The sequence below is a fragment of the Artemia sp. Qi Xiang Cuo genome, chromosome 4 (genome assembly GCF_049724085.1).
Source record: "Artemia sp. Qi Xiang Cuo chromosome 4, ASM4972408v1, whole genome shotgun sequence".
In the NCBI taxonomy this organism is placed as follows: domain Eukaryota; kingdom Metazoa; phylum Arthropoda; class Branchiopoda; order Anostraca; family Artemiidae; genus Artemia; species Artemia sp. Qi Xiang Cuo.
Window position 1 is genome coordinate 45190836 of NC_142797.1, and position 17078 is coordinate 45207913.

The window sequence follows — 17078 nt, forward strand, 5'->3', positions numbered from 1 at the left end:
CTATCGTTGAAATGCAAGAGCTGGAATATTTCAGTAGTGTTATGTTGTGGCTTACCTTGTAGCAGTTACATTTGCTTGATTTTACAAAGTTAATTTTGAATTTCTTTCATTGAAATGTAAGAGTTGGAAAATTTCAGTAGTGTTTTGATATGGTTTACCTTGTCACAGTTACATTCTCTTAATTTTACAAAGTTCATTTTGAATTTCTTCCATTGAAATGCAAGAGTTGGAATATTTCACTAGTGTTTTGTCATGGTTTACCATGTCACAGTTACATTCTCTTGACTTTTCTAAGTTCATTTTGAATTTCTTTCGTGAAATGCAAGAGTTGGAATGTTTCAGTAGTGTTTTGTTGCTGTTTACCTTGTCACACTTACATTCTCTTTATTTTTCAAATTTCATTTTGTATTTCTTTCATTGAAATGCAAGAGTTGGAATATTTCAGTAGTGTTTTTTAGTAGTTTACCTTGTCACAGTTACATTCTCTTAATTTCTCAAAGTTCATTTTGAATTTCTTTCGATGAAATGAAAGAGTTGGAGTATTTCAATAGTGTTTTGTCATGGTTTACCTTGTCAGACTTAAATTCTCTTAATTTTTCAAAGTTCATTTTGGTTTTATTTCGGTGAAATGCAAGAGTTGGAATATTTCAGTAGTGTTTTGATGTGGTTTTCCTTGTCACAGTTACATTCTCTTGATTTTTCAAAGTTCATTTTGGTTTTATTTCGTTGAAATGCAAGAGTTGGAATATTTCAGTAGTGTTTTGTTGTGATTTACCATGTCCCAGTTACATTATCCTAATTGTTCAAAGTTCATTTTGGATTTCTTTCGTTGAAATGCAAGAGTTGGAATATTTCACTAGTGTTTTGTTATGGTTTACCTTGTCACACTTACAGTCTCGGGCTTTTTCAAAATTCATTTTGAATTTCTTTCGTTGAAATGAAAGAGTTGGAATATTTCAGTAGTGTTTTGTAGTGGTTTATCTTGTCACAGTTACATTCTCTTGATTTTTCAAAGTTCATTTTGAATTTATTTCATTGAAATGCATGGGTTGGAATATTTCAGTAGTGTTTTGTCATGGTTTAGCTTGTCACAGTTACATTCTCTTGATTTTTCAAAGTTCATTTTGAATTTATTTCGTTTAAATGCAAGATTTAGATTATTTCAGTAGTATTTTGTCGTGGTTTACCTTGTCACAGTTACATTTTCCTAATTTTTCAAAGTTCATTTTCAATTTCTTTCGTTGAAATGTAAGATTTGGAATATTTCAGTAGTGTTTTGTTGTGGTTTACTTTGTCGCAGTTACATTCTCTTGATTTTTCAAAGTTCATTTTGAATTTCTTTCATTGAAATGCAAGAGTTTAAATATTTCAGTAGTGTTTTGTCGTGGTTTATCTTGTCGCAATTACATTCTCTTGATTTTTCAAAGTTCATTTTGAATTTATTTCATTGAAATGCATGGGTTGGAACATTTCAGTAGTGTTTTGTCATGGTTTACCTTGTCACAGTTACTTTCTCGTGATTTTTCAAAGTTCATTTGAATTTCTTTCATTGAAATGCAAGAGTTGGATTATTAAGTAGTGTTTTGTCGTGGTTTACCTTGTCACAGTTACATTCTCTTGATTTTTCAAAGTTCAGTGTCGATTTCTTTTGTTGAAATGCAAGGGTTGGAATATTTCAGTAGTGTTTTGACATGATTTACCCTGTAACAGTTACATTCTCTTAATTTTTCAAAGTTCATTTGGAATTTTTATCGTTGAAATGCAAGAGCTGGAATATTTCAGTAGTGTTTTGTTGTGGTTTACCTTGTCACAGTTACATTTTCTTGATTTTTCAAAGTTCATTTTGAATTTCTTTCATTGAAATGCAAGAGTTGGAAAATTTCAGTAGTGTTTTGATATGGTTTACCTTGTCACAGTTACATTCTCTTGATTTTCCAAAGTTCATTTTGAATTTCTTTCATTGAAATGCAAGATTTGGATTGTTTCACTAGTGTTTTGTCATGCTTTACCATGTCACAGTTACATTCTCTTGCCTTTTCGAAGTTCATTTTGAATTTCTTTCGTTGAAATGCAAGAGTTGGAATATTACAGTAGTGTTTTGTTGTTGTTTACCTTGTCACAGTTACATTCTCTTAATTTTCCAAAATTCATTTTGTATATCTATCATTGAAATGCAAGAGTTTGAATATTTCAGTACTATTTCGTAGTTGTTTACCTTGTCACAGTTAAATTATCTTAATTTCTCGAAGTTCATTTTGAATTTCTATCGATGAAATGAAAGAGTTGGAATATTTCAAAAGTATTTTCTCATGGTTTACCGTGTCAGACTTAAATTCTCTTAATTTTCAAAGTTCATTTTGGTTTTATTTCGGTGAAATGCAAGAGTTGGAATATTTCAGTAGTGTTTTGATGTGGTTTACTTTGTCACAGTTACATTATCTTGATTTTTCAAAGTTCATTTTGGTTTTATTTCGGTGAAATGCAAGAGTTGGAATATTTCAGTAGTGTTTTGTTGTGGTTTGCCTTCTCCCACTTACATTCTCTTAATTTTTCAAAGTTCATTTTGAATTTCTTTCGATGAAATGCAAGAGTTGAAATATTTCAGTAGTCTCTTGTTATAGTTTTCCATGTCGCAGTTACCTTGTCTTAATTTTTGAAAGTTAATTTTGAATTTATTTCATTTAAATGAATGAGTTGGAATATTTTAGTGGTGTTCTTTTGTGCTTCACCTTCTCACAGTTACATTCTCTTGATTTTTAAAAGTTCATTTTGAATTTCATTCGTTGAAATGCAAGAGTTGGAATATTTCAGTAGTGTTTTCTCATGGCTTGCCTTGTCACAGTTACATTCTCTTGATTTTTCAAAGTTCATTTTGAATTTCTTTCATTGAAATGCAAGAGTTGGAATATTTCAGTATTTTTTTGTCGTTGTTTACCATGTCACACTTACATTCTCTTGATTATTAAAAGTTCTGTTTTGATTTCTTTCATTGGAATTCATGATTTGGAACATTTCAGAAGTGTTGTGTCCTGTTTTGTTATGTCACGGTTACATTCTATTAACTTTTCAAATTCAATTTTGAATTTCATTATTTGAAACAAAAGAGTTAGATTATTTAAATAGTATTTTAATGTAGTTTACCTTGTCAAAGTTATGTTCTCTAGATTTTTCACATTCATTTCGATTTTATTTCGTAGAAATGCAAGAGTTGGATTATATCAGTAGTGTTTTGTCGTGGTTTACCTTGTCACAGTTACATTCTCTAGATTATTCTAAGATCATTTTGGATTTCTTTCGTTGAAATGCAAGAGTTGGAATAATTCAGTAGTGTTTTGTCGTGGTTTACCCTGTCATACTTTCATTTGTGTTAGGTTAGGTTAGGTTAGATCAATTTAGGTTAGGTTAGGTTAAGTTAGGTTAGGTTATGTTAGGTTAGCCTACCTATGCGCGCGTACGTAGGCTAACCTAACCTAACCTAACTTAACATAACCATTTTGAATTTCCATTTGAATTAACCATTTTGAATAAAGTTCATTTTGAATTTCTTTCGTTGAAATGCAAGAGTTGGAATATTTCAGTAGTGTTTTGTTGCGGTTTACATTGTCACACTTACATTCTCTTAATTTTTCAAGATTCATTTCGAATTTTTTTCATTGAAATGCAAGAGTTGGAATATTTCAATATTGTTTTGTCGTGGTTTACCTTGTCACAGTAACATTCTCTTAATTTCTCAAAGTTTATTTTGAATTTCTTTCGATGAAATGAAAGAGTTGGAATATTTCAAAAGTGTTTTGTCATGGTTTACCTTGTCAGACTTACATTCTCTTAATTTTTCAAAGTTCATTTTGGTTTTATTTCGGTGAAATGCAAGAGCTGGAATATTTCAGTAGTGTTTTGATGTGATTTACCTTGTCACAGTTACATTCTCTTGATTTTTCAAAGTTCATTTTGGTTTTATTTCGGTGAAATGCAAGAGTTGGAATATTTCAGTAGTGTTTTCTTGTGGTTTGCCTTGTCACAGTTACATTCTCTTAATTTTTCAAAGTTCATTTTGAATTTCTTCCGTTGAAATGCAAGAGTTGAAATATTTCAGTAGTGTTTTGTAATGGTTTACCTTGTCACAGTTACATTCTCTTAATTTTTCAAAGTTCATTTTGAATTTCTTTCGTTGAAATGCAAGAGTTGGAATATTTCAGTAGTGTCTTGTTGTAGTTTACCTTGTCGCAGTTGCATTCTCTTGATTTGTCAAAGTTCATTTTGGATTTCTTTCATTGAAATGCAAGAGTTGGAATATTTCAGTAGTTTTTTGTCGTGGTTTACCTCGTCACAGTTACATTCTCTTGATTTTTCAAAGTTCATTTTGAATTTATTTCATTGAAATGCATGATTTGGAAAATTTCAGTAGTGTTTTGTCTTGGTTTACCTTGTCACAGTTACATTCTCTTGATTTTTCAAAGTTCATATTGAATTTCTTTCGTTGAAATGCAAGAGTTGGAATATTTCAGTAGTGTTTTGTTGTGGTTTATCGTGTCACAGTTACATTCTATTGATTTTCCAAAGCTCATTTTGATGGATTACCTTGTCACAGTTACATTCTCGTGATTTTTCAAAGTTCATTTTGAATTTCTTTCGTTGAAATGCAAGAGTTGGAATATTTCAGTAGTGTTTTGTTGCAGTTTACCTTGTCGCAGTTACATTCTCTTGATTTTCAAAGTTCATTGTGAATTTCTTTCATTGAAATGCAAGAGTTGGAATATTTCAGTAGTGTTTTGTCGTGGTTTACCTTGTCACAGTTACATTCTCTTGATTTTCAATGATCATTGCGTATTTCTTTCATTGAAATGCCAGAGTTGAACTATTTCAGTAGTGTTTTGTTGTAGTTTACATTGTCGCAGTTACATCCTCTTGATTTTTCAAAGTTCACTTTGAATTTCTTTCATTGAAATGCATGAGTTGGAATATTTCAGTAGTGTTTTGTCGTGGTTTACCTTGTCACAGTTACATTCTCTTATTTTTTCAAAGTTCATTTTGAATTTATTTCATTGAAATGCATGGGTTGGAATATTTCAGTAGTGTTTTGTCGTGGTTTACCTTGTCACAGTTACATTCTCATAATTTTTCAAAGTTCATTTTGAATTTCTTTCGTTGAAATGCAAGAGTTGGAATATTTCAGTAGTGTTTTGTTGTGGTTTATCGTGTCACAGTTACATTCTCTTGATTTTCCGAAGTTCATTTTGAATTTCCCTCGTTGAAAAACAAGAGTTGGATTATTTTAATAGTGTTTTATCGTGGTTTACCTTTTCACAGCTACATTCTCTTGATTTTTAAAAGTTTATTTAAATTTCTTTAGTTTAAATTCAATAGTTGAAATATTTAAGAAGTATATTATTTTGATTTCACATGTCGAAGTTAAATTATATTGATATTTCAAAGTTAAGTGTCTAATTCTTTAATTGAAATTCAATGGGTGGAATATTTCAGTAGTGTTTTGACATGATTTACCCTGTCACAGTTATAGTCTCTTGATTTTCATAGATCATTTGGAATTTTTATCGTTGAAATGTAAGAGCCAGAATATTTCAGTAGTGTTATTTTGTGGTTTACCTTAGAAAATTGATATTATCTTGATTTTTCATAGTTAATTTTGAATTTCTTCCATTGAAATGTAAGGGGTGTAATATTTTAGTAGTGTTTTTGATATGGTTTACCTTGTCACAGTTACATTCTCTTGATTTTCCAAAGTTCATTTTGAATTTCTTTCATTGAAATGCAAGATTTGGAATGTTTCACTAGTGTTTTGTCATGCTTTACCATGTCACAGTTACATTCTCTTGCCTTTTCGAAGTTCATTTTGAATTTTTTTCATTGAAATGCAAGAGTTGGAATATTACAGTAGTGTTTCTATTGCGGTTTACCTTTTCACAGTTACATTCTCTTAATTTTCAAAGTTCATTTTGAATTTTTATCATTGAAATGCAAGAGTTGGAACATTTCGGTAGTGTTTTGTCATGGTTAACCTTGTCACAGTTACATTTTCTTAATTTTTCAAAGTTCACTTTGAATTTCCTTCGTTTAAATGCAAGAGTTGGAATATTTCATTAGTGTTTTGTCATGGTTTACATTGTCAGACTTACATTCTCTTAATTTTTCAAAGTTCATTTTGGTTTTATTTCGGTTTGTCATTTGGTATGTCATTCGGTATGTCATTTTGGTTTTATTTTATTAATGAATTTCTTTCATTGTAATACAAGAGTTGGATTATTTCAGTAGTGTTTTGTTGTGGTTTACCATGTCACACTTACATTCTCTTAATTTTTCAAAGTTCATTTTGGATTTCTTTCGATGAAATGCAAGAGTTGGAATATTTCAATAGTGTTTTGTCATGTTTTACATAGTCAGTGTTACATTCTCTTAATTTTTCAAAGTTCATTTGTAATTTCATTCGTTAAATTGCAAAAGTTGCAATATTTCAATAGTGCTTTATCGTGGTTTACCTTCTCGAACTTACATTTACTTAATATTGCAAAGTTAATTTTGGTTTTCTTTTATTGAAATGCAAGAGTTTGAATATTTAAGTAGTGTTTTTCTGTAGTTTGCGTTGTCACAGTTGCATTCTGAATTTCAATTGCAAAGTTCTGAATTCCAAAGTTCATTTTTGAATTTCTTTCGTTGAAATGCAAGAGTTGGAATATTTCAATAGTGTTTTGCCGTGCTTTACCTAGTCAGAGTTACATTCTGTTGATTTTTCAAATTCATTTTCGATTTCTTTCGTTGAAATGCAAGAGTTGGAATATTTCAGAGTGTCTTGTCGTGGTTTACCCTGTCACACTTTCATTTTTGTTAGGTTAGGTTAAGCTAGATCGAGTTGGGTTAGGTTATGTTAAGTTAGGTTAGGTTAGGTTAGCCTACGTACGCGCGCGTACGTAGGCTATCCTAACCTAACTTAACATAACCATTTTGAATTTCCATTTGAATTAACCATTTTGAATAAAGTTCATTTTGAATTTCTTTCGTTGAAATGCAAGAGTTGGAATATTTCAGTAGTGTTTTGTTGTGGTTTATCTTGTCACAGTTAAATTCTCTTAATTTTTCAAAGTTCATTTCGAATTTCTATCATTGAAATGCAAGAGTTGGAATATTTCAGTACTGTTTTTTTGTGGTTTATCATGTCACAGCTAAAGTCTGTTGATTTTTCAAAGTTCATTTGAAGTTCTATTATATGGATGCAAGAGTTTCGATATTTAAATTTAATTTTTCAACAATATACACCGTCACACATGAACAAGCTAAATTTTTTCATTTCTTATTTTTGTTTTATTTAGGCGTTACGAGCGACCAGAACGATGTAAGTTGTGGTGTATTACGTTTTTCATTGTAACAGTTACATTCTCTTGATTTTTCAAAGTTCATTTTGGTTTTATTTCGTTGAAATGCAAGAGTTGGAATATTTCAGTAGTGTTTTATTGTGGTTTACCATGTCACACTTACATTCTCTTAATTTTTCAAAGTTCATTTTGGATTTCTTTCGATGAAATGCAAGAGTCGGAATATTTCAATAGTGTTTTGTCGTAGTATACCTTGTCACAGTTACATTTTCTTAATTTTTCAAAGTTCATTTTGAATTTCTTTCGTTGAAATGCACGAGTTGGAATATTTCAGTAGTGTTTTGTTGTGGTTTACCTTCTCACAGTTACATTCTCTTAATTTGTCAATGTTCATTTTGGATTTCTTTCGTTGAAATGCAAGAGTTGGAATATTTCAGTAGTGTTTTGTCATGGTGTACCTTGTCACAGTTACATTCTCGTAATGTTTCAAAGTTCATTTTGAATTTCTTTTCGTTGAAATGCAAGAGTTGGAATATTTCAGTAGTGTTTTGTCATGGTTTACCTTGTCACAGATACATTCTCGTTATTTTACTAAGTTCATTTTGAATTTCATTCGTTGAAATGAAATAATTGGATTATTTAAGTAGTATTTTGTCGTGGTTTACATTGTCACAGTTACATTCTCTTGATTTTTCAAAGTTAATTTTGGATTTCTTTAGTTGAAATGCAAGAGTTGGAATATTTAAGTAGTGTTTTATAGTGGTTTACCATGTCAAAGTTACATTATCTTGATTTGTCAAAGATCATTTTGGATTTCTTTCGTGAAATGCAAGAGTCGGATTATTTCAATAGTGTTTTACCATGGTTCACCTTGTCACAGATACATTCTCTTGATTTTTCAAAGTTTATTTTGGATTTCTTTCGTTGAAATGCAAGAGTTGGAATAATTAAGTAGTGTTTTGTCATGGTTTACCCTGTCACACTTTCACTTTTGTTAGGTTAGGTTAGGTTAGGCTAGATCAAGTTAGGTTAGGTTATGTTAAGTTAGGTTAGGTTAGGTTAGCCTAGGTACGCGCGCGTACGTAGGCTAACCTAACCTAACCTAACTTAACATAACCTAACCTAACTTGACCTAGCCTAACTAACTTTGAAAAATTAAGAGAATGTAAGTCTGACAAGGTAAACCATGACAAAACACTATTGAAATATTCCAACTCTTTCATTTCATCGAAAGAAATTCAAAATGAACTTTGAAAAATTAAGAGAATTTAACTGTGACAAGGTAAACCACAACAAAACACTACTGAAATATTCCAACTCTTGCATTTCAACGAAAGAAATTCAAAATGAAAATGAACTTTGAAAAATTAAGAGAATGTAATTGTGACAAGGTAAACCGCAACAAAAAACTACTGAAATATTCCAACTCTTGAATTAAATTTAATGAAATTCAAAATGAACTATGAAAATTAAAGAGAATTGATAACTGGAATTAGTGGCCATGACAAAATGCTACTTAAATGTTCCATCTCTTTCATCTAAACGAAAGAAACTCAAATTATTCAATGAAGCATAATGAAACTGCTATTTTAATAGGTAAAACTAAAGACAAGAACCCCCGATACGATTCAATTCATTCACTTAAATAAAAGATAATCTGTACGGAATTTTATAAACCACGAGAATGTAACTGATACAAGGGCAACCGTGACAATACACTATTGAAATATTCTAACTCGTGAAGTTCAACAAAGGAAATTCAAAATGAGCCTTGAAAAATTAAGAGAATGTCAGTGTGACATAATAAACCCCAACAAAACACTACTGAAATATTCCAACTCTTGAATTTCACCGAAAGAAAACCAAAATTAACTTTGAAAAATCAAGAGAATGTAACTGTGACAAGGTAAACCACATCAAAACACTACTGAAATATTCCAACTCTTGTATTTCACCAAAAAAAAACCAAAATAAGCTTTGAAAAATTAAGAGAATGTAAGTCTGACAAGGTAAACCATGACAAAACATTATTGAAATATTCCAACTCTTGCATTTCAACGAAAGAAATTCAAAATGATCTTTGAAAAATCAAGAGAATGTAACTGTGACAGGGTAAACCATGACAAAACACTAGTGAAATATTCCAACTCTTGCATTTCAATGAAAGAAATTCAAAATGAACTTTGAAAAATCAAGAGAATGTAACTGTGACAAGGTAAACCATATCAAAACACTACTGAAATTTTCCAACTCTTGCATTTAAATTGAAGTCATCACACAGGATCTTATTAAAATCATAACATGAAGTGTCTTACAATAAAATTCCAATAAACATGCTACCGATGCTTTCCAGATTATGCATTTTAATTATAAAAATTCCCAATGAAATTTGAAAAATTAAGAGACTGTAGCTGGTACAGGGTAAACCATGTTAAAACACTACTGAAATATTCCGAGCCTTGCATTTCAATGAAATAAATCGACACTGAACTTTGAAAAATCAAGAGAATGTAACTGTGACAAGGTAAACCACGATAAAACACTACTGAAATAATCCAACTCTTGTTTTTCAACGAAAGAAATTCAAAATGAACTTTGAAAAATCACGAAAATGTAACTGTGATAAGGTAAACCACGACAAAACACTACTGAAATGTTCCAACTCATGCATTTCAATGAAAGAAATTCAAAATGAACTTTGAAAAATCAAGAGAATGTAACTGCGACAAGGTAAACCACGACAAAACACTACTGAAATGTTCCAACTCTTGCATTTCAATGAAAGAAATTCAAAATGAACTTTGAAAAATCAAGAGAATGTAACTGCGACAAGGCAAACTACAACAAAACACTATTGAAATATTCCAACTCTTGCATTTCAACGAAAGAAATTCAAAATGAACTTTGAAAAATATAGAAAATGTAACTGTGACAAGGTAAACTAAAACAAAACACTACTGAAATATTCCAACTCTTTGATTTCAATGAAAGAAATAAAAATTTAACTTTTAAAATCAGGAGAATGTAATTGCGACATGGTAAAGCACGACAAAACACTACTGAAATAATCCAACTCTTGCATTTCAATGAAAGAAATCCACAATGAACTTTGAAAATCAATAGAATGTAACTGCGACAATGTATACTGCAACAACAATACTGAAATATTCCAAGTCTTCCATTTCAACGAAAGAAATTCAAAATAAACTTTGATAAATCACGGGAATGTAAGTGTGACAAGGTACACCATCAAAATGAACTATGGCAAATCAATAGAATGCAAATGTTACACAATAAACCACAACAAACACTACTGAAATATTCCAACTCTTGCATTTCAATGAAATAAATTCAATATGAACTTTGAAAAATCACGAGCATGTAACTGTGACAAGGTAAGCCACGACAAAACAATACTGAAATGTTCCAACTCATGCATTTCAATAAAATAAATTCAAAATGAATTTTGAAAAATCTATAGAATGTAAGTGCTACAAGGTAAACCACAGCAAAAAACTACTGAAATAGTCCAACTCTTGCATTTCAATGAAATAAATCCAAAATGAACTTTGAAAATCAAGAGAAAGTAACTATGACAAGGTAAACCACTACAAAACACTTCTGGAATTATCCAGATCATTAATTTAAATTAAGTGAATTAAAAATGAACTTTTAAAAATCAAGAGAATTTAACTGTGAGGAAGCAAACCAGAACAAAACACAACAGAAATGGTTCAGCTCATACACTTCACAGGTAGAAATTTAAAGTTAAATTATAAAAATTAAGATATTTTAACTGTGACAAGGTAAATCATGACAAAACACTACTGAAATAGTCCAACTCTTGCATTTCAATGAAAGAAATTCAAAATGAACTTTGAAAAATCAATAGAATGTAACTGTGAAATGGTAAACCACGACAAAACCCTACTGAAATAATCCAACTCTTGCATTTCAATGAAAGAAATTCAAAATGACCTTTGAAAAATTAAGAGAATGTAACTACGACATGGTAAACCACGACAATACACTACCGAAATAATCCAACTCTTGCATTTCAATGAAAGAAATTCAAATGAACTTTGAAAAATCAAGAGAATCAAAATATGTCAAGATAAACCACGACAAAATACTAATTAATTATTCCAACTCTTGAATTTCAACGAAAGAAATCCAAAATGAAATTTAAAAAATCAAGAGAATGTAACTCTTACAAGGTAAACCATGATAAAACACTACTGAAATAATCCAACTCATGAATATCAATGAAAAAAATCAAAATTAACTTTGAAAAATCAAGAAAATGTAACTGTGACACGATAAACCACAACAAAACACTACTGAAATATTCCAACTCTTGCATTTCAACGAACGAAATTCAAAATGAACTTTGAAAAATCACGAGAATGTAACTGTGACAAGGTAAACCACAACAAAACATTACTGAAATATTCCAACTCTTGCATTTCAACGAATGAAATTCAAAATGAACTTTGAAAAATCAAGAAAATTTAACTGCAACAGGGTAAACTACAACAAAACTACTGAAATATTCCAACTTTTGCATTTCAATGAAAGAAATCCGCAATGAACGTTGAAAATCAATAGAATGTAACTGCGACAAGGTAAACCATGACAAAACACTACTGAAATAATCCCACTCTTGCAGTTCAATGAAAGAAACCCACAATGAACTTTGGAAATCAAGTGAATGTAACTGTGACAAGTTAAATCATGAAAAAACACTACTTAAATAATCCAACTCTTGCATTTCAATGAAAGAAATCCAAAATGAACTTTGAAAAATCAAGAGAATATAACTGTGACAAGGTAAACCACAACAAAACACTACTGAAATAATCCAACTCTTGCATTTCAATGAAAGAAATTCAAAATGAACTTTGAAAAATCAGGAGAATAAAAGTATCAAAGGGTAAACCACGACAATACACTACTTAATTATCCCAACTCTTGCATTTCAACGAAAAAAAAACTTTGAAAAATCAAGAGAATGTAGCTGTGACAAGGTAAACCACGATAAAACACTACTGAAATAATCCAACTCTTGCGAGAATGTAACTGCGACATGGTAAACCACGACAATACACTACTGAAATAATCCAACTCTTGCATTTCAATGAAATAAATTCAAATGAACTTTGAAAAATCAAGGGAATGAAAGTGTGACAGGGTAAACAAGGACAAAACACTACTGAATTATTCCAACTCTTGCATTTCAACGAAAAAATCCAAAACGAACTTTGAAAAATCAAGAGAATGTAGCTGTGACAAGGTAAACCACGATAAAACACTACTGAAATAATCCAACTCTTGCATTTCAATGAAAAAAATCCAAAATGAACTTTGAAAAATCAAGAGAATGTAGCTGTGAAATGGTAAACCACGACAAAACACTACTGAAATAATCCAACTCTTGCTTTTCAATGAAAGAAATTCAAAATGAACTTTGAAAAATTAAGAGAATATAACTGCGACATGGTAAACCACGACAATACACTACTGAAATAATACAACTCTTGCATTTCAATGAAAGAAATTCAAAATGAACTTTGAAAAATCAAGAGAATGAAAGTGTGACAGGGTAAACCACGACAAAACACTACTGAATTATTCCAACTCTTGTATTTAAACGAAAGAAATACAAAATGAACTTTGAAAAATCAAGAGAATGTAGCTGTGACAAGGTAATCCACGATACAACACTACTGAAATAATCCAACTCTTGCGAGAATGTAACTGCGACAAGGTAAACCACGACAATACACTACTGAAATAATCCAACTCTTGCATTTCAATGAAATAAATTCAAAAGAAGTTTGAAAAATGTAGGGACTGTAAGCGCGATCAGGCAAACAAGGACAAAAAGCTACTGAATTATTCCAACTCTTACATTTCAACGAAAAAAATCCAAAACGAACTTTGAAAAATCAAGAGAATGTAGTTGAGACATGTTAAACTACTATAAAAAACTCCTGAATTAATCCAACTCTTACATTTAAATGAAAAAAATCAAATGAAGTTTAAAAAATCAAGAGAATTTAAGTTTGACACGATTAACCGCAACAAAACACACCTGTAGTATTTAAAATTTTGCTTTTCAACGGAAGAGATTCAAATGAATTTACAAAAATAACGATAATGTAACTGTGACAGAGTAAACCACCATACAACACTACTGAATTATTCCAAGTCTTGCATTTTAATGAAATAAGTTCAAAATGATCTGTCAAAAATAGAGAAAATGTAGTGGCGAGATAGTAAACCACAATGAAACACAACTGAATTATTCCAACTCTTGCATTTCAATGAAAAAAATCAAAATGAACTTTGAAAAAATCAAGAGAATGTAACTGTGACAAGGTAAACCACGACAAAACACAACTGAAATATTCCAACTCTTGCATTACAAGGAATGAAATTCAAAATGAACTTTGAAAAATCAAGAAAATGTAACTGCGACACGGTAAACTACAACAAAACATTACTGAAATATTCCAACTCTTTCAATTCGACGAAGGAAATCATTAATGAACATTGAAAATCAAGAGAATGTAACTGCGACAATGTAAACCATTACAAAACACTACTGAAATATTCAAACTCTCGAATTTAAAAAAAAGAAATCCACAATGAACTTTGAAAAGCAAGAGAATGTAACTTTGACAAGGTAAACCATGACAAAACACCAAAGTTGTGAGGGGGAGTCAAAAGTTGGGGGGGACCCTTTTGTGTCCCAAAATGTGCAAATTAAAAATATTAAAAAAGGGGGGCTCAGGGGCCTTTGGGGTGCCGGGGAACCTTTGGGGGTCCGGGGGGCCCTTGGGGGCTGGGTGGTCCTTTGGGAGCCCGGGGGACCTTTGGGGACCGGGGGCTTCCTTCGGTGTTGGGTTAGGGGGATCTGAGCCCTTTGGGTTTGGGTTAGAGGACCTCACGACACTGTTCAAATGGAACTTGTGTATTATAACGACCACAGAGTTTCACCCTCAAATCCTCTTCTAAAACATCTTCTAAAATCATCTTTTAAAATGTCTCTAACTGTTTCGTCGAAATAATTCCCTAAAATGTCTAAAACGGTTTCACCCAAATAACCCCTAAACGTAATTTCTGCGTGTTTCTTTTGTTTTTGACATCCCTGCGCTGTCACATTTCAAATTACTAGATAACCCTTTCCCGCGTTAATCTCTTCATCTCTAAGATCAAAACATTCGCCCGGAAACAACTTTCCTGGAAGAACTCCAAAGACATTAATAAACATTCGCCCGGAAACAATTCTCCTTGGAAATACATCAAAGACATTAATAAACTTCGCCCCGGAAAGAATTCTCAGAAATTCAATTCCCCTAGGGAGGCTATGCCCATATATGGTGCCCCATCACGAGCTCATGAGGTTAGCCTAGGTTACGCAATCAATTTCTCAGAAATCCAATTCCCCTAGGGAGGCTATGCCTATATATGGAGTCCCCGTTGTACTGACAGCACAGGTGTTCTCCCTAGGGACACTATGCCCATATATGGTGTGCCCCCGGGACATCATGAGGCCTTTCTACTCCTCTACTCTCCATCACTATCATGATTTAACTTTTATTGTTGCTGATATTTTGAAAAATAGAAATTACACTGTTCAAAATGCACACCATTCTCAGTAAAGCGTAAAATGGCGGTCCGTCTAGAGCTAAACGGAAAGCAGGTCGTCCCTTTGGAGGTGGGAGGACTTTATAAAGAAAGATTTAAAGGAGATGGGAACTTCGTGGGCAGGTGTAACACAGGAGGCTTTGAATAGATTGGGATGGAGGAGGAGCGTGCGTAGCTGTGTTGGTCTCAGGCGGCTTAGTGCTGCGGTGAGTTGTTAATAGTAGTAGTAAAGTGCGAATCAAGCTCTGTAATTTCAAGAATTTATTATTATTCGCGGTAATTTCTGCTTGTTTCAAATTTGACTAACCTGCTCATTTTATATTAGGATTTATCCATAGCAGTATCTGCTATCGTTATGTTTGAAATGACTATTCATTTTAATTTCTTTCGTTTTGGGTTTCATTTGCGAATTCAAAGCTATGACCACTTATTTTAAGTTTGAATTGTTACTGTTTCTGCTGGTTTTAGATCTTAATGTAGTTTTTCACTTTTCTTTGGAAAACTTTTCGGGAGACATCTTTTAAATCAGTACCTGTAAATGCTTAATTTATAAATCTTTTGCTTTGTGGCCAATAGTTACGGCAAATAAGTTTAAAATGAATTTTTCCACTTAAAAGTAACCATGTAAGCTGAATAATTGATGAGAATAAACTGCAGAGCTATTAAATAACCGTCAGCAGAATTTTACCTGACGGCAATGAAAAGATAATTCTTAGTTTACATTCCAAGGCAATAGTCTTTCAGATTAAAATGCTGACGAAGTTCCTCACATTTTATTTAAGATTCTCAACGTTTTCATCTGTTATCTTATATTTATCCGTGATATCTGAAAAATGTGTAATCTATTGATTTAGTCAATAAACTCTCTAAGAGTAATTTAAATAAAATATGAATAATTTAGTGCTCGTGGATTTGCTTTTTATCTCTCCCTCTACCTTTTCTCTTCTCTAACTCTTCTCTCTTTTTCTCCCTCCCCTTTCAATTTTATCTCTATCTCTCTTTTTCTATCTGTCGTATCTCTCTTTCTCCCTTTCTCTTAATCTCCCCTTTTCTCTTTGACTCACACGTCAAAACTTGTCGATATAAAAGTTTTTATTTATATGGGAATGAAATTTTAATAATAAGGACACTAAAAGAGGAAATTGAACGTATAATTGTATGTCAAGACAGAATGTCTTTCCTTATCTGCATCGAAAGGTGACCTGGCTGCTATTCAAAAGGCTGAAATTACTTTAACGCAGAAAAAATAGCTTAAATTAGAAGCATTTTCTAATAATAAGTTAAAAGCAACCGAATTTATAATTTAACAAAACTAAAATCCTACTTTTTTTTAGGACAATAGGTATAAGCCCATCTAAGTCAGTTGAAGGAGAAGTTCCAAATCCAAGCAGTCCCGGAAGTGACAAATCAGTAACTCCAGTAATGCCACAAAATAAAAACATTCAAGCTCTAAAGAATGCAGAACATCCTTCGGTAAGATATACGTGTTTTATGGATTAGTATCAAAGAGCCCACTTTGCAGGATCTTTCTCTGGCAAAATATTTTCTGTTTTCCAATTATATTTTTTTATATAGATTTTATAGCCTAGAGCAATGCCAGTGGCTCTAGAGAGGTTTTCCAGACACAGGGAGAGAAAAAAAATCGTTCTTCCAACGATTTATCTAGTCAAGTTTTTGATTTTCAAAGGTATGATAGGCATTGATGGCCTTATCCATGTCAAAATCCAAAACCTAATAATCATTGCTATTATTTTCAGTTTGTTTGGTTCAAATTACCACGACTTGTGATTCGTCATTATGAAATATATATGGCAAAACCTTTGTTTTTTTAACAAAGGTATGGTTGGCATTTATGATCAAAAAAGAAATACATAACAATAAGACGTTTTATTGGTAGTTGTCAGGACTTCCTTCCATACTTCGTTATATGTTCTTCTTTCACTTTAAGGTGGTAGCAGAACTTTTAACCTACGTTGTCTTTTCGCGCGAGAAAAAGCAACGAATAACATTCCAAGATTAAAAATTAGAGCACTAAGGTCGGCGCCAACAAATTCAAAAGTTTGCCCATGCAACTTATGTATACTCATGACAAATGCGGGT

At 31.6% G+C, this 17078-nt stretch overlaps 1 long non-coding RNA gene across 1 annotated transcript in view; it reads left to right on the plus strand.

The window, feature by feature from the left end:
- LOC148953158 (uncharacterized) overlaps window positions 1–16478 on the plus strand; it is a 161028-nt gene extending 144550 nt beyond the window's left edge. Inside the window, exon 2 of the long non-coding RNA XR_016141664.1 lies at window positions 16313–16478. This is a non-coding gene — a long non-coding RNA (uncharacterized LOC148953158). The remainder of the gene's footprint in view (window positions 1–16312) is intronic.
- Window positions 16479–17078: the final 600 nt, after the last annotated feature.